Raw genomic sequence first — 22500 nt, 5'->3', positions numbered from 1 at the left:
AGGCGGTAAGCTCCTGGATGTAGATCTTAGTGACTTTTGTGGATATGACTCCAAAGGCAAGGGAAACAAAAGCAAAAATAAACAAATGGGACTACATCAAACTAAAAAGTTTCCACACAGCTAATGAAACCATCATCAAAAGGAAAAGGCAACCTACTCAATGGGAGAAGGTATTTGCAAATCATATATCTGACAAGGGATTAATACCCAAAATATATAAAGAACACATACAACCTAACAACAAAAACAAAAACTTGATTAAAAAATGGGCCATAGATCTGAATAGACATTTTTCCAAAGAAGACGTACAGTTGGTGAACAGGCACATGAAAAGATATTCAACATCACTAATTATCAGGGAAATGCAAATCAAGACCACAATGAGATATCACTTCATACCTGTTAGATTGACTATTATCAAAAAGACAAGAAACAAGTGTTGGCGAGGATGTGGAAAAAAGGGAACACTCATACACTGTTGGTGGAAATGTAAACTGATGCGGCCACCATGGAAAATGGCATGGAGAGTCCTCAAAAAGAAAGACTGGAACTACCATATAATTCAGCAATTCCACTTCTGGGTATTATCCAAAAAATACAAAAACACTAATTTGAAAAGATATATGCATGCCTATGTTCATTGCAGCATTATTTATAATAGCCAAGATATGCAAACAACCTAAGTGTCCGTCCATCAATAGATAAATGAATAAAGAATACGTGATATATTTATATAATGGCATACTACTCAGCCATAAAAAAGAATGTATCGTGCTATTTGTGACAACGTGGATGGACTTTGAAGTTATTGAGCTCAGTAAAATAAGTCAGACAGAGAGACACTCGTATGTGAAATCTAAAACAAAACAAATGAACAAACACAACAAAATTCATAGAGACCAGACTGATGTTTACCCGAGGGGAAGGCAGGACAGAGTTGGTGAAGGGATCAACTGTACGGTAAAGGATGGTAATTAGATTTTTGGTGGTGATCACTTTATAGTGTATACAGATGTTGAATTATGATGTTGTACACATGAAACATATAATATTATATGCCAATTTTATGTAAAAAAAAAAAAAGCAATATCTTGACTTTCCTTTTTTTTCCTTTAGGGTAATCTTATGCTTTTCATTAACAATGAGAAAAAAGCTTTACTCCCTAACGATGTACCAAGGTTACCCATATTAGTTATGCAAATAGTTTTACTATATCGCCAAATTTTTCAAAGCAAAACATTATATCTATTTAAAATATTATCTTAAGTTCAAATATCGTAGATTTTCGGAAATAATAAGTAGTCATTTAATTCAACATGCACATTTTAAATCTGGAATGTATATTTTAACAACTTTCTGAAAATCTAATAATTTTACAAGCTCTTCTTTAGCTTTCTCAATCATTATGTCTTAATTATCTTCAGTCTTTTAATTTACTGTTTCTGTCTTATTCTGTAAGTAAATGTTTAAATGTAAATTCCTTAGATTTCAGAAAGAAGACTAGAAAAACAAGTAGCCAACCCATATATGAATATTTTTAGCTTGCTAATATTTCAACTTTCTGTGAAAAGAACAGAAAAGACTACATTACTATGTCATCATTACAGCAGATTTCAAAATATCACTCTCAGATTACAGAATTCTCTATTGATCAACATGTTGGTTATGTGCAAGAAAGTCAAACACTGAAAGCATCATGAAAATTATATATAGGGAAATGCTTCCTAATCTTCTGATAAAATGAAGACTATAGTCTTTTGTCTATAAATAAAAGGAAAATACTCTAAAACTCGATTAAAAAGTTAAGAAAAAAAGTTCCTTCCAAAATTATTCAAGATCATAGAAATTTTCTCTATATGCAAATTGTATCTCTATACAAATAAAATGGTTATCCTTGGAGATAAAATTTGATAGGCCATGCTACAAACTACAAATATACTTACTACTGGGTGAGTAGCACTTTAAGGTTTCCTAAAGGCAAAAACAAAATTTTTGAAGCAAATAAAAACTCATGTTCATAATACATTTAAATTATAAACCACATGATATATTATTGAATTGTACACTAGAAACCTATTTGATTTCATTAATTATTGTCATTCCAATAATTTTAATTAAAAAATTATAAACCTGTATTTGTCATGCAGTTTAATAAGATATAACATCCTGACAACAGAAAAATAAACTCTTTTAATCATTTGAAGAGATGTTAAAGTCATGGGTACTCCATGAAGTCACTCTTCAGATGGGGTCTTGTGTACTATGTCAGTAATTACAGTGTAGATGTGCTGATATCCTTGGGATTTTTCACTAAGATTTAAACTAGCTGCATACCATCTCATGGGTCTCTTCTTGGATGAGCTGCAATTTTTCCCTTTCTTGTATTATTCAGGGTGTTAGTTATGAGTAAAACTAAAACAGACTTAATTATAGTACCTTTCTAATAAGGTACTAAATATAGTTCTTTGTTCAGTCAATTGAGATTGTCCATGAAAATCACAGATGCACTGGATTCTATTAAATTATGTTCTAAGATCTAAGTTTTTTTTTAATACAGGTATTTAAAAGATAACTTATATTTGTAGAATTGATCATAATTTTAGCAAAATAAACTTTGTTATGGGTCTCAAAATGGCAATACCTGAAACACTGAGATTTACTAGTGTTTGTGCCCATTCATTTTGAAACAGAGAAAAAAATATTGTTCTATAAGAGCCAAGCAAAAAAAGGTAAGATAAACATGTGAGACCTAACTACATGGTCCAGCCAAGATCAAGAGAGAAAACCCTCTGACTCACTTTTACATATTCCTCAATGTGTCAACTTAAACTCTAGTTTCTTTCACAGGTTCTCTAACTCCATCCTTCCTTTTTCTTTCCTAGTTGCCTGCCACTAACTAGACAAATTGGTACAAAGAACATATATTATTTAACATATGATATAGAGCTACTTATTGAGCTATTTGGTAATAAATGTTTCTCAAGTTCATCATGCTATGTTTAGTAATCTAAATAAAAGGTTCTTTAGTTTTATCTCTTTATGCTTTATTAACATAGCTAAATTTTGAAATTTCTCAAAATAAAAATTTAATTTAAAAAACTGTAGGAACTCAAATATACTCATCACAGACAACCAATCTCTTCTATACAGGCTGTAATGGAAATTGCAAAGTGCAGTTTCCAATGGTGAAAGGCCAGTTACTTTCTCCTTTACATTTTTTAAAGTCCCAATTATCCAATAAGTCATTAAGAAAACACCCAAAGGCTCTCTCTAAGGTAGTACAAACCAGGTTCTTATTAATTTCTCAAAAGACCCACTGAAGTACATATTATTATTGTAACTGGTATCTCTGAGGCCCAGAATCCACTGCTACTTGCCTAATGACATCTTCATACAGATGTCTTACAGTATGGACACTTTGACATAATTCATCTTATACTCTCAGACATGAAATATTATTTTCATCTGGGAAGAGTTCTATAACTATTAGAATCTTGATAGAACTCTCAAAGCTACATGAATATAATCAGCCCTAAAATTGTAAACCAAATCTATTTGTTCTTCAGTAGTGAGAGATTGACTATACAAATGGACAATGAACAGACCATAAGAGACAACAGAACTTTGACCCACAATCTCTTCAGCAACCAGCCTGGAAAGCCAAAACACACCCTCTGCAGCAATCAGCCCAGAACAGTCAGGATTTGGTCAATGACTATCATCTTCTTTTTTTTTTTTTTTTTTTGCCCACAGCTCACCCATCACAGCCCACCTACATGATTTCAACTCAGGACCAGCAAGAGAAAGACAAATATGCTCCCCAAACCAATAATTTAAGATGTTAGGCTTCTAGTAAGCCCACCTTAGCTCCCCCACGCCAACAATGTCCAATCAGAGCATATCTAAAGTCTTCTCTTTTTTACCATAAAACTTTTCCACTTCCCTGTGAATTGGCCAAACACAACTGATGGTGGATGACTTCCTTGTTATAGTGGGCTCTGAATAATAGCCCGTTTGTTCTCATCTTCCTTTATTTCCACAGTGTAAAAACTATGCAAAAAGAAAACTAACACTATGAATATTTTATTCTAATCCAATTGGGATTACACTTTAGTCTGGCTCTTTCTACCTTAGCGATTGTTTGCCAGTCAGCACACCAGAACCAATTTACTTTTTCTGATATATAAATGGTTTTTCATCAGTTGGAAGACAATTTTTGTATTTTCCTTCAAGATTTGATATTTCACACTGAAATTGGTATAGCTTCTTTCTTGGGAACTGTAATCATTTTAAAGCAATATCAAAAGAAAAGATTGTGCTATATTTTAGAAAAACGATAATGCTGATGGTATCAATTGGAACAGTAAAATACCTGCTGTCGATCTGTGAATATATTTGCAGAAAATGTCAGATGGTGATTCCTAAATTTTGTTGATAGTGAAAAGATAAAGTAGACCAACCTACAAAGAGTTATGAAAATTTATCTGCAGTAAATTAAAGATGTTTTGGATAAAATGTGAGTTTAGACCTATGATGGCATAACTAATGTGAATGAAAAACAAAATGGCTTTAAAAGAAAGGTTAAGAATGAAGAATCAGAGCATTTTAATCTCAATCACATCTTTTAAATTTGGTAATAATGAAGTTTCTTAAGTAAAAAAAAAAAAAACCTCCAAAAATATTCGTAATTATTTGTGTGACATTATTTATATATCTGAAAAAGAATGAAAAAAAATTAAATACTTGTTAGAGGAACAAAGTTGAATATGTAAGAAATAGCATTTATAATAAACACATTGAATGAGGTTTTACCATAAATTATTTGCTATGATAGAGGAGCTTCTAGAGATTAAAACAATGGAAATTTTATCAATTGATTTTTTAAAAAAAAACTACAAGTGGCCACAGAATTGAATGACATCATTTTTAATCATTCATATATATTTGTATATATATTTATTTATATATATAAATAAAAATCACCTTGATCACTTGGCTGAAGTAATATTTGTCAGGTTTCTCCTATAAAGGTTGCCCATTGAGAGCTCTTTCAGTTTGCTCCTCTGTCCCTTTGACAAACCCTCTCCATCAATGCTTTTTTTTTTTTCACTTTCTTACTTTCTGCCACTCCAAGATGCTCCAGACTGATTCTGTATATTTTCTGCCTCAGTCCTTGAAACACAGACACATACTCACACAAGCAGAGAATGACATATAATAATGGAGGCAGGGACTAAATGCTGCAGCCACAAGCCAAGGAATGCCAAGGATTGCCAGCGCACCACCAAAAGCTAGGAAGAGGCAAGAAAGTATTCTCCTGCAAGGGTCTCAGAGTGAAACCTGCCGGCACCCTGATTTTGACTTCTACCTTCCAGAACTGTGAGCGAATACATTTCTATTGTTTTAAGCCAAACGATTTGTGATGCTTTGTCATGGCAGCCCTAGGAAACTAATACTTCCCTCTGAAATAGGGCCCTGCTCTATTCCGTTTTCCCCACCCAGTGAATGGAACCACCATTCACCCAGATGCTCAAATCACAAACAGCTGGGAGTTGATTTTGCTCCTTCTCTCATCCCCACATCTAATTTATCAGCAACTTTTATGTATTCTACCCCCAAAATACACCTCGACTCTATTCACTTTTTGCCATCTCCTTAGCTGCCACCATAATCCAAATGACAGTTACCGCTAGCCTAAACAGCTTACTGCAACTGCCTCTCGGCTGGATGCCCTATTTCAATTCCTGCCCTTTCCAGTCTTTTCTCCACATAGCAGCCAGAGTTACTCCCTTAAAATATAAATCAGATCACATTACTTCCTTGTTTAAGAAAAAATTTAAACTCCTGATAGGAGTCACAAAGGCCCTAGGAGGGCCTGACTTGACTCTTGCCTAACTTCTCCAACTTTGTATCTGGTGACCTTCTATCTCACCCACTAGCTTCAATCACAATGGCAGGTCTCTATTGCCTCAGGGCTTTTCACCCTTCTGTCTGGATGCCTGTACCCTATACTCTTCATGTGGCTTGATCCTTTCCTTCTCAACAACTTTAGGTCTCATCTTAAATATTAAATATATATCTGTGAGATGAATATGAGAATGAAACTGCTACCCAAAAAAGAAAAAATATTATTTCCTACAAGTATTCAAATTAAGAAAGTGTTAAATGAAATCACTAATATGATGCAGATAATTTATTGATCTTTATATATGAGATCTCTATTAGGTCAGGAGAGTAGGATACTAATAGAATCTAAATAAATGTTGCATTATTATTATATACTTCAAAAATAGTTGGTCAATTCTTGCTTTTAGAGACAACTCCCTTATTTGGGCAGAAGTAAAGATACTTGACACAGAAAACGTTTCCTACTGACAAGAGAAACATTTTTACCTCATTCCTCTTTAGAATTTACGAAATGCCTATAGCTTTTGCTCCAGAATAGAAGAAATTATCAATGTATCAGGTATTAATACCATAGACAATCATAAACTCAATTTTATATTTGAACTGTCTTATTTATCTTCAAAATCCCCTCATAATTTTCAGAGCTGCCTTCCCTAAAATTAAAAAAAAAAAAATTATAGTGGGCCCATGAACAACACAGGGGTTAGGGCACTGACTCCATGTAGTGGAAAATCCATGTGTAACTTTTGACTCCCTCCAAATTTAGTTATCCCTCAGTATCCACTGGGGATTGGTTCCAGGACCCCCTACAGATACCAAAATCCACAAATGCTCCAGTCCTCTATATAGAATGGCATAGATCGATGCATACAGTTGGCCTTCAGCATCTGCAGACTCCCACATGGGGATCATAAACAGTACATATATGTATTGAAAAAAAATCCATGTATAAATGGTCCCACACAGTTCAAAACATATTGTTCAAACTGTATTCTCATATGTACAATACTAACCATGTTTTTCAGAGGATCAAAATCATAATGGGTTGTAAAATCAATTTATTGGTGAACGATGTTTTTAAAAATACATAGAATAGAAATGTCAGAGTTCATTATACTGTTTTATAAAACTTCGATTTCAGTTTCATTTGTATATGTGCTCATGTGTGTGCACATGTTTAAGTCACAAGATGTCTCACAAACAATAAAATGTACTTTAAATGCCCAAAGTACATAACTGCCTCTTGAGAAGCAATAGAGGTTAAAAGCTTTTAAAGAGATCTGTATTCTGGAAGTCTTTCCTCCATCCAAGTTAAAAGACTTTGGACAAGTTATTTCACCTATGTCTCCATTTTCTGGTCTGAAAATCAGTAATAATAGTATCTACCTTATGTGATTATCTTAAGCACTTTTAGAGTGCTTATCAAATGCTCAATATAAGCACTCAATAAATATTAGCTATTATTTATTATTAACAGTCTATGATTTAAGTTCAATACAGCCTGCCCTTAAAGTGGATACACTTTAAAGGCAGATTCTAGCTAATAGTATAATTGGTTGAATACACATTTGTTTCCCCTACTAGATAATAAATTCATGAAAGACCTAAGAAGTTAATGTCAAGTATAATAAAAAATGAAACAAAACATAGATTGGCCCCTATTTCCTTAAATGGTACCAGGAACCAAGAAACGATATTCCAGATTGATTACTACAAAACTGGAGGTAATTAAGCTGATTGTACCAGAAAGGATGGTACCTTTTACGCTTCCAGAATAAAAGAATTATATGGCCTAACCCTAGTAAAGTTGTTGGATCTCAAGAGAGACAGACAAATGATTGCTGGCTCAACAGTGAGCATGGAAATCAGAATCTTGAAGATGCTATGATTTTACATGGAAATGGCTACATGTGTAGAGCTAGACAAGGAGCTCCAATATCCAAACTTGGCATGAGGCAGAAGTATCACTTGTCCTTGCTCCGCCACTGCATGGCCACATGATTTATGGCTGAGCCTAAAACAATCTTGTTTCAGTTGGAATCACAGTGCCAGATAAAGGAAAACTATTGCTTAACAGCTAAACTGAGTGTATCACAAGAAGCAAGAGCAGAACAGTGACCTAGGACATCTAGGACACCTAGAACTCTTGTGGAACCATAGGAAAAGAGAACAATTCCAGAAAATGTGTGATATTGGTCTTCTTGATAAATCTGCAAGCCTATTTAATTTGATTTCAAAAATAAAGAAATATGGCATTTCTTGCATTTAGAGTATGATGGAGCTGTTACTTGTTACAACTGGCAATGGGAAATTATTGAAGATCTTTCAAGGGAGACCTACTTGATCAGACTTGTAAAATTAAACTTTCAGTGGCAAGCAGAATGGACTAAAAGAGGTAAATAGGAGTCAGAGAGATTAGTTAGGAAGGATTTACTGTATGGAGCTAGAGTAAATGTAAAAGCAACAGGGGAGGAAGGGAAGTAAATTAATTAGTTTTATGGACTACCTATTAGTTCTGTGTGGGATATTGCCACACACATGAACTCTTTTAATTCCTACAGCTACTCTTTGTGGTGTCATTACTCCTTGTCTTCAGATGAGAGAATTGAGGCTTAGGCTAAGTAGTTTATTCAGTTACACTACTAAGTAATTAACAGACTCGGGCTACAAACCTGGTTAGCTTGACCTCAGGGATCATATATTTTTTCATTACAGCATGTTGAAGTGGTAGGGTATAAATGTAGAAGACATGCAAGGAAAAAATTTAAAGGACAAGGTAAATTGTTAGAGAAGAAAGGGGTCAAATTTGACAGAAGTAGGACTTGGTTGCCTAAGAGCTTGGAGAAAGGCTAGTCATTAAGGTCTAGCTGAAGGGTAGGATGCAATGAAATGAAAGAATTTGTGCAAGAAAATGACAGACAAAAAGACAAACTTTTATTTTGGGAGATTTGGAAATATATTTGAGGGAAGAACACTATAGTATGAACAAGATTTAAATAAAAGAGTTTTCTAGCTTATGTACTCCAGGCAGAGTTTGCATAAATACATAATACAGTGGACCAGGTACCAAAAGATTGAAGAGTTAACTTGCTGAGTATCAGCTCTGTGAACAGGATCAAGAAAGCAAAAGAATCCAGAGAATCAGCAAGGAAAATAGTGAAGCATCTCTCCATTTAGTTTGACTGTTAGAAGAAATAAACTTTAGCTGGACTTAGTAGATTTAGTGAAAAACTTAGTGGCAACAAATTAGTAGTAGTTCAGTGGGTGTGGTAGAATAGTTCAGTGGGTTTAAACAGTTCAATGGGTGTGGCATAATAGGAATGGAATAAACCAAGATCCAGAAAGATCAAGTCGCTGCCCATGCAAAAAAGATCTGGTTTCTGTCCATCTCTCTGATCTCTCCTTTCACGCTCCCCTTCATTTGCTAAGCTGCAGTCACAGTCTTATTCCTGACTCTTGAACACACCTAGTTTTATTCCCTTTTGCCCTTTTGGTTCCTTCATCTTAGAATGCTTTTCTCGCAAATATTCACATGCCTGGCTCCTTCTTAAATGCCAGCTCCATAGAAATACCCTCCCTGTTACTCAAATTAAAATAACTCTGCCCCTAAGAACTCTCCATTACTTTGATTTTGCTCAAAAAACTTACCATCACCTGTAATTATTTAATTATTTTGTCAAGTGTCTATTGTCTGCCTCCTCTGGCGGAATATAAGTTCCTTGAGGGTGGGGACCACGTCTGTCATATTCACTCTAATATCCCCAGTGCCTAACAGGGCATGACACATAGTAGGTGCTCTATAAATATTTTTAAATGAGTAAGTGAAAGAAGTCAGGTGGAATTAAAGTCGTGCCAAGCAAAATGAGAATTAAGCCAAAAGTTTTGAATGCCCATGTTCTAGGCATTGGACTTTGTGCCTTCATATACATTAAACCATAAAAGCATTTAGGATTTTAACATACACATTTTATATGCTGACCAACATTACACTTTGCTTATTTTTCTATTCCTATCTTTTTATACCATTTTAACTCATTTGATTGCCTGATGTATTTTATGTACTTTGTAAGCCACCTCTAATACTTTATGAGAGTATAAATAATCTCATCTAATAAAGATGTAATTATGAATCCAGATCTTTTAAATTAGATCATTTCAGAGACTTGAAGTAAAAATAAAGAAAAATGGAAGGAAATATTTATTCATTTACTAGATAAGTGAAAATTCCAAGGGTAAGAATTGGCCAAATATATTCAGGTAATCTATTAGAGAAAGCCTGGGGGAAAAGATTGAACATTGCAATGATTCCTCTCACCTACCTCCCATCTACATTACTTTTATATTTTGATTACTGAATTTGAATATCCTATATTTCAGAGGATTCTATGTATAAGTGTGGTAAATCATCTTCAAGTCACATTTTAGTAGAATTAAAGCATCCTAGGGTCATCAACAAGGTATTAAAACAATTTAAATTCTATTGGAGAAATGACGTACTTTTTTGTGTGTTAGGTGAAGTATTTGGAGACATTTTCCAAAATCTATATGCTGTTATTATATAACAGCTCAGAAAATGCTTTTTGTATAAATGTGCTTACCTCTCAACAGGATGTTAAAACGGCCCATTTAAATAAGTATCAAATTATTTGGAAAATGGTAATGCCATTCCTTTATATTGCCTTTATGAATCTGGTAACTATTTTTGGATTCTCTGTGTTTTAAACAGGGAAGAATAATTCAATTCCCAGAAAGACAGTTGAAAAGGTAGAGCTATAGGTTGCCCAAATTTGAAGTCACTGCAATACTCATGAAGAGCTAGAGTAAAACAATAAAATTTTTTCTATTTCTTTTGAGGCCAAGTAAGGTCAAAATATATAATAACCATCTTGAGTGGGAAACACGAACTGAAAGCTGGACTAAAAGCAAGTGACTGTGAGAGAATCTTGTGTCTCCTGAGACAGGGTCTCCTTATTGTCTTTATAATAAGAAATGAGTATTGTATGTTTTAGTTCAAATATGAATAAAACCAGGACTTTCTCACAACTTGCCAATGCTTTGGAAACTACTTTTGACACTTCTGACTTTTAAACTAGATAAACATACTATACAGATATACATAAGTATGACATGTATGACATGTAGAGTTAAATGTTTGCTAAATTACATACTAAAATGTTATAAATTATTAAAATATAAAATTATTATGTTGAATAATTTGTTAATAGATGTTTTTATTCAGAACAAAATATCTGTCCAAAATTAGAGTTATATATTTGGTCACTTAAGTCATGAATGGGAAAGTATTAAATTTTTAAACAAAATAAAAATGCAATAAAACCACATAGAGGAAGAAATTTCATGATTTCACACATAAAAGTTTCACTTGTGGATTGTTCAGTGTCTAACTTTAGATGCCAAAACTACTCATGGAAAAATGTACACAATCATGTATTTTAAAAATAATATGAATGAATAGAATGGTAGAAAATGTCCATAAAATGTTTTCTAAATCTGTTGTTATTATGGCCTTACATGGATTATGGTTCCATCACTGTCATATCCATCTAACGTTCATTTATTTTGTAACATAGACTATCTAGTATACAGCTATCATATTTTAATAGAAAATTTTTTCATTTAGGAAATGACTAAATTTCAAAGATGACAATGGACAATAAGATAACGCTGAAAACATTTTTAGAAAACATAAAAGATGATAGGAAATGGAAGAGTAGTATACAATGTCTTTCACTGAAGGAAATCTGTTTACTGGGAAGTTGTTTCCTAAACCAAATTTACTAGCATGTTTCTTAACATACTTAACTTCAAAATTATATATTTCCATGTGCTGAAAATATAAAAACCTAAAGTCAAAATAGTTTGACATTTTTTAAATCATAAAGGGTTTATACATTAAATCAAATGATTTAGATTTTAAATAATTTTCAAACTCAATGAATTCTTAAGTCAGATTATCGTTGCTCAAAAAAAAAAAACTGCTTTTGAATATAAAAATTCTAAATGCATTAAGCAAATCAACAATGAAGCTCTAATACCTCAAATTCCTCAGTTCTGTTCTAATTGCTACAAGGGAGCTAGAATATAGGGGAACCGAGATTTATAATAAAAATAGAACAAGAAGATGAAAATACATAAACTAGGTGTAAACAGTGTATAAAAACTGAGCTTTATGTAGTAGAGGTATTAGTACTCAGAGAACAGAGATAAATAAAGATAACTTCTTATCTCTCACAGTGTTAAGTATAATTCAGGAACTCAGCAATTGTTTCTAAAATAAAGGAATCAAGAGATCACAAAGGAAAACCAATTTTAAAAGCGATGATGGATATATTTATTAACTACAAAGAGAAAGAAACTACAGTGGAGAAACCTGGAAAACACCAAATTAAATAAGTGTCAAGGTAAACATCACCAATAAGACCATCGACATCATGAATCCTTTGACATGATGCACTGAGGACACAACATCATTTCTGTGGTACCTTGCCAAAAATGCATAACTTCTTTCCAAACGTAAGAAATTATCAAATAAACTCAAATTTAGAGAATGCTATAAAATAACTAACCATTACTCATCAAAACTGTCAAAGTCATGAAAAGGAAAGAAAGACTGAGCAACTATTACAGATTAGAAAGGATTGAGGAGAAATAACAACTAAATGAAATATGGGATTCTGGATAAGATCCTGGGACAGATAAGGACATTAGTGGAAAATCTGGTAAAATTTGAATAAGTAATGAAGTTACTTTAATAGTATTGCAGCAGGGTTTGTACCATGGTTGAATAAAATATTCACATTAGGAGAAGTGAGGTAAGGGATATAAGCGAATGATATATCATTTTCGCAACTTTTCTGTAATTTCTAAAATTAGTTCAAAAATATCTTTAATAAACAAAATTAAAAGCTATAGTGGGAATGCAAAACAATACCACAGGTAATAACACTTCCAAGACCATTTACAATAATGCAAAAAAAACTCTGAAATACTTAGGTAAAAATCTAACAAAACACATATAGGATATCTGTGCTGAAAACAACACAATGCTGATGAAAGAAATAAGATAAAATAACTGGAGAAAAATAGTATATTAATGAATTGAAGACTTAGCATAGTAAAGATGTCAATTATCTCAAAATTGATCTGAAATTGGTTTCATAAAACTCTTATCAAAATTCTAACAGGATATTTTTGTAGATATAGATAAGCTGTTTCTAAAATTAATACTGATGAAACCAATATAATACTGCATATCAATTATAATTTAAAATTTTTTAAAATAAAGTGTATATGTAAAAGCAAAGGAATTAGAATAGCTAAAAGAATTTTTTAAAAAATGGGAAGAATCACATTATCCTTTTTAAGACTTATGTAGATAAAAGTGACAAAGACAGTGGTATTGGTAGAGAGATAGATACAGAGATCAATAAAATAAAGAGTCCAGACTCACACATATACAAAAAACTAATTTTTGACACAGGCATAAAAGCAATTCAATGAAAAAAGAATAGCTATTTTTTTTTTAAACAAATAATGTTGGGACAATTGGTGATCTATAAGCAAAAATGAACCTTGACCTAAACCTCACAATTTATATAAAAATGAACTCCAAATGGATCATAGATCTAAATATAATGCTATAAAACTTTTAAAATTTGAGAAACTCTTTATGAAATGCAAATTAAAGCCACCATGAGATACCACTACATACCTGTTAGAATGGTTAAAATAAAAAATACTGACTACACTGTACTAGGTTCAAGAGTGTCTCCTGAAAATTTCTGTCTACCTGGAACCTCAGGACATGATCTTATTTAGAAAGAGGGTCTTTGTAGATGTAATTAATTAAGATGAGGTTATACTGGATTAGGGTAGACCCTAAATCTAATGTCTAGTGTTCTTATAAGAAGACCATAGGAACCCACAGAAACACAGAGCAGATATACACACAGAGAAAGATAGAAAGCCATATGAAAGACAGGCAGAGATTGGAGCTATGCTGCTACAATACAAGGAACACCAACTACTACCAGCAACTACAAGAAGCTAGGATAGACACGTGGAACCATTTCTTCCTCAGAGTATGGCCTTGCCAACACCTTGATTTCTGACTTCTAGCCTACATAACCGTGGGAGAATAAATTACTACTCATTTGTAGTAATGTGTACGGCAGCCCTAGGAAACAAATACAAATACCAAATGCTGGTAAGGACATGGAGCAATAGGATCTCTCATACGTTGCTGGTGGGAATATAAAATGAAGCTGTGACATACTTTCTACACATTCAGAATGTAAAGTGACATACTCTGGAAAACTGGCAATTTCTCATAAAATTAAACAAATATCACCCAGCTCAGCAATCACACTCCTGGGTATTCACCCTAGAGAATTAAAAAGTTATATTCACACAAAAACCTATATGAAGCTGAAAGCAACCTAAATATCTCGCAATGGATAAATGGATAAACAAGCTATGGTATATTTCTATAATAAAATATTATCATCAATAAAATTGAATGAACTTTTGATACATGTAACAGTGTAGATGGATATCAAGGGCATTATGCTAAGTGGAAAAAATCTCAAAAGGTCACATATTATGATTCCATTTATATAACATCTTAAAATGACAAAATTATAGTGCTAGAGAACAGATTGGTGGTCTCGGGAGGTTAGTGTTGGGGTGTGTCTATAAAGGGGCAGCATGTAAGTTTCTTTGGGAGTTCTGCACCTCAATTGTGGTGATTATATGAACTTACATATGTGATAAAATTTCATAGAAATATACATCAGAAAACTTTTTTTTTTTTTTAAAAAGGAGTACATGTAAAATTTGGTAAAATCCAAGGTTAGTAGTTTAGTTAATAAACAGTAATGTACTAATGTCAGATTTGTTTCTCATAATTATACTATGGTTATATAGTTTATTCAGCCTATAATTCTCTTTTGGTATCTTAAGAAAATGTATATACACAGATGCAGATTGTAATAAATTTGCACCCATATATGAATTTTGGACTTTTTACTCCCATTATTTACATTTATTGGTAGAAATCTATCCTTCAGAGGCTCAGCCAAGAAAGTAGACTTGCCTGGTCTTATTTTCCATACTTTTATTGATGTTGCCCAATTTGTGTATCAGGAATATGGAGATAGTTGTTGTCACTGAGGGAACCTGGGGGAAGAATATATGTGAATTCTCTGTACTATTTTTGCAACTTCTATAGGAGTCTAAAATTATTTCAAAATGAAAGTTTTAAAAATTATTTTCACTTTATTATACAGAATAAATTAAACTTTCAACCTACTACCCAAAGTTGTGCTATGATTACATTGGGCGGGGCGGGGGGGAGGGCCGGGGGTAAATGGTAGCAGGAGTTGTAAAAGATTGTTAAATCTTTACCAAAATGTAAAATGGAGTTACTATCTAAAATTGAAAAAGCAAGAAACAGCAAAAGAAACATTCTTTAGAGACATAGAGGTAAATCCCAGAAGAAACAACTTAAAGAATTAATAATAACTGCCTCTGAGAATTTGGGGATAAAGAAGAGACTGCTCTTTTTTAGTTACAGCTTTACAGTATACTATTTCACTTTACAAAAAAAAATTTTACACATGTATTGCATTGAGTAAAAATAACAATTACTTTAAAAACCTACAGATTCAAATATTCCACTCCCAGACCAACTGTGTAACAATCTCCGAATAGATCTACATGTTTTAATGGCCTTAAAAGGTTTTAACTGCTTAGTTCAGTTGGTTAAAGCATTAGTATAAGATCATGGACTTAAATCCCGATGCAGGCTTTGTCATATTCCAAAATGTGAATTCCAAAATGCACCCTCAATCATAGCCAGCAGATTTAAATAAATACTGAACTTACTACAAAGAGGACCAAGAAAAAGATTTTAAATGGATCAGCACAATCTATTACCATTACAAGAAAACCTTCTTAAAAGTATATAAAAACCATACAGACAATAAGCTATAACAGACTCTTTATATATTAAAGATAGTAAGTTACACTGACAAGTTGAAACTAATTTCTCTTGCAATCTAAAATGATAGCAAGCAATAATTTTTATTATATAATTGGATAAAATGTACCTTTAATGTACTGTCCTCCTTCAATATAGCTTATCTTTAAGGTTCTGCTGAATTTAGTTGCCATAACAACCTAAGTAAGCCCTCTATTGCTTCAGACATCTGTAGCTATTTATAAAGCAACAGCTGGATCTGTCCAGCTAAATTTCTTTTATAAGACACTAGAGCAGTTTTTATTAGCTCTGAATAAACTTTAGAAAAATGTCAGGGATCACTAAAAGTAAAACATTTCTGTATTTTAAATATAGAAATGTACTATAAACTATATAGAATAAATCAGAAAATGAAAAAACACTGCATTTTCTTGCATTATTCCCTGAAGAAATAGCTTGTTAACACAAAGCTTTCTAAACTGTCATTTTCTGAATTGAAATAGGCTTAGATATTTTAAATTGATTTCTTCTCTCCATAGTTAAAAAGTGCAAGACAGCCCACAAAGACATAAACACTGGCATTTATATTAAACAACATTTATCAGGAGCTAAGGCAACATAAATTCATTTTTAAAACTAGAATAGATATTTTACGACTGAATCCTTTTTCTTTTCAAAATGATTGTATTGGCTCCATTAAAATGACTAATAATAATTAGACCAGAGAAATGTTTATTTTCACTGATATGAGCTTTTGAGTATACATGTTGGAAAAATGAAAGGGTTATTCTGCAGCATGTACCAGTCGATTGGCAGCTTCTTAGAGAGGCTCTGTGCCCTTGCTCAACACAGCACTCAGATTAAGGCTGCTCTAGTTAAGGCAATCTACTGTTGTTACTCACACAAAAAAGTTTTAAAATAAATTTATTGACTGATAGTTGTTACATACATTTTTACCCTGGATTGAGATTTTCATCTATGTGCTCATCTCCTTTTAAGCTCCTATAATTCATGTTTTAAAAGCATATATAGTATCTTGTACATCAGTATATTTGGTGATAGTATATTAATTTGCATGAAAATTAAATTTCACACCTTGTTTATAATTAACCTAATCTATGTTGAAGTTTATAATTGTTTTGCAATAATTAAAGAATGTACAAAAGACAATTTTCCAAGGAAAAAAATTAAGAACAAAACAACTGGCAATCCAAATAGCAGCAGCAATATTATTTCCAAATTTCAAAGGATGACTACGGATGCATAAGAACCATTCTCCTATGTTCATTTTGATATAAAACATATCTAATTATTAAATGAGGCTTGTTTCCCTTTCACCTAAATCTTTCAGAGAATAGCATAATCACAATCCTTAGAAACCATTCCTGTGCCTGGAATTTCAAGTAAGTCTGCCTTTCATGCAAGTGCCCACATGATTATTTTCCCATTATTTTTTTCCCCCCATTACTTTTATAGTTCCTTTCCTGCCCATTCCATTCCTTGAACAATTTACCAGAAGTGCTTACATGACAGGAATATGCCCATTTCAGCTTCTCTTAAACCAGACACAATTCTCCTGGCGTGACAGAAATGAGAATAAGACTTTATTTTTATATTTTGTCTTTACAGTTTATAAAGTGCCCACATGAACTATATTATCTGATGCACAAATAATTTTTTGACATAGGTAAGAGAGATAGTACTCTCATTTTGAAAATCAGAAAAAATTAGGCTAGAAGGGTTTGCCCTAGGTCAAACGAGAAGAGCAAGAATAATCAGAACTCAGTTCTCCTGACATACCTTTTTCACAATGCTCTGATCCCTCACTATTTTATAAATAACAAGAGAAAAAAGTGGGGCAACTGATTTTGGCAGCCTGCAGTTGTTACAGACCCCGAACAGCAGAATCAATTACAATCTACATTCTCCAACAGCAAGTCCTGGCAGAATGGCAGACCTGTCTGATATCGTAGCTTTGATTATTGACCAGAAGCTTAAATTTATGATTGTTATAATTAGAATTCCCCTACAGAAAAAAAAAAAAAAAAAAAGCACATTGTAGTCCAGAAAATAACCACCTATTAGATACAAATTTTCACATTTTCGATTCATGGCCAATCAGTGTTTAAAATATGAATTATCTCAAGTCAAAGAGCAAGTTTAGAAATGCCTGAGGGCTTCACCTTTAGGAATGTGAACACACTCTATTTTTAGGAAATGCTTAAGGCCAGTATAAAGTCAGAACAGAAGGGGAATAATAGAAACTGGCTCCACCTTTGACATTCTTCCTACCAGCTAACAATATAGCAAACACCTATTTTGTTCTAACCCTAATTATTAGCTAAACCCATAACAAAATCAGAAACAGTCTCATATTCTCTCTTCCTCTGAAGAGAGAGATTTGGGATTCTATTTGCCTCCTCAAAAAAAAATCATATTTAGCAACTATACTTTCAAGTGAACAACACATACTGCTGTTCGTGTTTTATAATGTCTGCTCTCATTCATGTACTTATTTATCTCATTCAGTACCATGTTTCGGTGCCTTCTTTGATCTATTTTCCCCTTTTTTTTTTTTTTTTTTTTGCTGTTGTTACCATATCACCTGCATTATTTTATCGTTGTTTCTCCATCTCTCTTTGATAATTCTCATCTCTACTGGGCTCTTTGTCTTCTGCCTGTCAGATTCTTTTGTGACATTGCCACCTCAATTCCCACTTAAAGTCTTGCCTTCATCAACCACTCACGCTTTAAAATGCCTTAAAATGATCTTTTCACTTGATCTCCTTTCAAAATCTCATTACCTTGATGCATCTCAGTTAGTATTAGAAAAGCTAGTTCATTAAACTAGTTCATCCTAAAAAGTGTATAATTCTTGAATAACTGGTGTCATTTCAGAGAGAATGGGGAATAAATACAAGAAAAGACAATTCAGCCCACTCCCATCCCTGTCTCTAGCAAAGAGTAACGAAGTTAGTAAGCCTAGGAAAATTCTTTCACTAATTCCATCAACTCTCAAAATAAGTTCCCTTCATTGCTGAAGAGGACTTCGGTCATTCTATTTTCATCTCTTCTACTAGTTTCCTGAGGCCCTAATACTTGCTCTTCAACAGAGGGGATTCCATTTCTATTACATTGGAAAAGTACCTACCCTTCCCTAAGCTAAGTTAAATCAAATATCTAGAGTGTAGGAATCTTCATATTAAAGTGAAACAGCTTCTTTTTCTAGTGAACTCCCTCCTCCTCCTCAGGTGACTATAAAAATACAAAGTTTAGCTGAAGAACCCTATTAAATATAAAATAACCATTTATATAAATTGCTTACGATTTATACTTTAAACATCATACCTTAGAATTAGAATTAAGCTCATCATTAAATGTTTCAGATTAAGTTGTGTTTTATTTTATAATAACACAAAATTAGGTATGTATTCACTCTTCATAGTTTGTTGTACATATAGCACAGTAATCTGTTCACTTAAAATTAGGACTGTTGCTACTAACCCTTAAATATGACTTACTCACATAAGTAATTTCCTTTATTCATGAAATACTTTAAATATATGTATTTTTAAATATTTGTTTGTATACCTAAATGAGATAACTTAGCACACAGACAATAATTCTGTTGAGCTTCCGACACAATATGGACACCAGAATGAAATAGCAGCTACCGATGGGAACTCAAAATGGATTAAAGACTTAAACATAAGACCTGAAACCATAAAACTTCTATAAGAAAAGATTGGGGGAAAGCTGCTTAAGATTGGTCTTAGCAATGATTTTTTGGACACGACACCAAAAACCCAGGCAACAAAAGCAAAAATAATGAATCAAATTAGAAAGTTTCTGAAAAGTAAACAATGAATGAAATGAAAAGGCAACCGACTGAAAAGGAGAAAATATTTGCAAGTCATCTATCTGATAAGAGGTTAATATTTCAATGGACTGTTTCTCAGCCATAAGAAAAGATGAAATACTGCCATTTGAGACAACATGGAAGTATCTTGAGATTACCGGGCTAAGCGAAATAAACCAGACAGAAAAAGTTGAGAACCATACAATTCTACTCATAAGTGGAATATAAAAATGAAAACAACAAATGAACAAGACAAACAGAGACTCATAAACACAGACAATAGTTTAATAGTTACCAGAGGGAAAAGGGGGAGGGGGAAGGTAGAAAGGGTAAAGGGGGTCAAATATGTGGTGAAGGAAGAAAATTTAACTGGGTGGTGAACACACAATGCAATATACATATGATGTATTACTGAATTGTACACTTGAAACCTATATAAATGTATTAACCAACATCACCCCAATAAGTTAAAAAAATAAACAAACGAAAAATAAAGAGGTTAATATCCAAAATATATAAGGAATTCATACAACTCAATAGCAAAAAACCAAATAACCTGATTCAAATGGGCAAAAGACCTGAATAGACATTTTTCTAAAGAAGACATACAGATGGCCAGCAGGTATATAAAAAGATATTTAGCATAACTAATCAGCAGGGAAATGCAAATCAAAATCACAATGAGATATCACCTCACACCTGTTAGAATAGTAATTTCATCAAAAAGTCAAAAGATAACAAGTGTTGGTGAAGATGTGGAGAAAAGGAAATACTTGTGTACTGCTAGTGGGAATGTAAACTGGCACAACTATTATGGAAAACAGTATGGAGGTTCCTCAAAAAATTAAAAATAGAAGTGCCATATAAGCCAGCAATTCCACTTCTGGGTATATAGCCAAAGGAAATCACACACACTGGAACATTATTTAGCATAATAAAAGAAGAAAATCCTACCATTTGTGACAACACGGATGAACCTGGAGGACATGATGCTAAACCAGACACACAAAAACAAATATCACATTATCTTTCTTATATGTGGAATCTTAAAAATAAAAAAGTCAATCTCATAGTAACAGAGTAGAATGGTAGTCACCAGAGGCTGGGGGGTATGGGGAAAGAAGAGATATTGCACAAAGGACAAAAGCTTTCTGTAATAAGATTAATAAATTCTGGAATCCTAATGTACAGCATGGTGATATTAATGATAATGTCATGTATACTCGAACTTTGCTGAAAGAGTAAATCTCAAGTGTTCTTTCCACACACACACAATAGTAACTATGGGAGGTGATGGATGTTAATCATTTCAATTGTGATCATTATTTTATAATGTATATGCATATCAAACATCATATTGTATACCTTAAATATATAGGAAATATACATTTTTACTTGGCAAAAATAAAATTTATTTTATTTTATTTTTTATGGTGCCTATGGTTAATGAAATCCAGTAAGTTTCAGCTATACATTTTAACAGTAAGGCATATGTATTTACATTGTGTGTTCACCTCTCATAATAAATAAAATTTTAAAAATTAAAAAATGGTCATTGATGTGTATTCAGCCTGTTTTATTCAGCTATTTTGTCAGTGTTTTCAAGTCATATGTACATATATTTCCTATTTGTGGCCTAATAGGTGCATTCCTTAGGACAGTAATCACATTTTGTACAACTGAATCCCAAGTAATTTGAAACAAAATAAAGCACATTTATCCACATTAAAATGGGTCCTAAAAAAAAAATGGGTCCTGTACTTAGTTTTAACACATCATATGCATTATCTTTAATCTTCCCAGTAATCCTGTGAGGTAGTTACATCTAATCCCATTTTTCTGATGAGGAACTTGAAGTTTGAGAAGTTAACTACCTTGTTCAAGGTCACATAATTAGTAAGTGGAGCCAGGATTAATTCCAAGTCTGTCTAACATCAAAATCCATGCCCTTTATCATTTATATTGTTATATTGTTTGCCACATATTCAAGAAAAAACATGTAATTAGAAGTATGTCTATGGAAAATTAAGGGGCACAGATCAACAACCATAACAGTTATAAGATTTTATCATCTTATTTGATGAGGATTTATAAAGAGGAAACAGATTTTTACATAGTTATTCACCAAAGATTTACTGATCATTTATTATGAACTAGGCACTGTTCAATGATTCCTGTCCTTACAGAGCTTACAAAAAGAGGTTTTTCCAGGATGCAAGAAAGTTTCAAGTAAGTAGAAGAGAGGTGCTATAAAATAAGAGTACAGAATGGAGGTGGTAACCATCGGTAGTAAATTTTACCCAAGATCTAGGTAATTTAATTATCATTAGCTCATATATGGGTTGCCAGTACATGAAATACTAAGAAAATAGTGAACTCGGGGGCTATATTAAAAGCTTACACTAAAGGTTATATATAAAAATAAGTAGCCTTCAAATTTCTATAAATTAAAATCTAATTTTATCCCTATATCCCTACAATAGTAATATTAAGTGGTTTGGGCTCATCTTTATTATAAACACCTTATATATATCAATATATAGCTATATATAACCTTATCAGTGCCAACGAGTAGTCAGTTTTTAGGTAAAGATGTTCTGAAGTACATAAAATCTACTACTTGTTACTTGTGTGACCTTAGGCAACTTATTTAATCTCTCTGTGTACCTCAAGTTTCTCCTCTGTAAAATAAAGATAATAAGAGGTCCTGTCCCATATAGGTCATTGGGAAGGT

At 32.7% G+C, this 22500-nt stretch overlaps 1 protein-coding gene across 1 annotated transcript in view; it reads right to left on the bottom strand.

The window, feature by feature from the left end:
- PPM1E (protein phosphatase, Mg2+/Mn2+ dependent 1E) overlaps positions 1–22500 on the bottom strand; it is a 121655-nt gene that overhangs the window by 62496 nt on the left and 36659 nt on the right. The gene's annotated exons all lie outside the window — the stretch shown is intronic.

Source organism: Pteropus alecto, unplaced genomic scaffold (genome assembly GCF_000325575.1).
Source record: "Pteropus alecto unplaced genomic scaffold, ASM32557v1 scaffold98, whole genome shotgun sequence".
In the NCBI taxonomy this organism is placed as follows: domain Eukaryota; kingdom Metazoa; phylum Chordata; class Mammalia; order Chiroptera; family Pteropodidae; genus Pteropus; species Pteropus alecto.
This window is presented reverse-complemented; position numbering and strand designations above follow the sequence as displayed.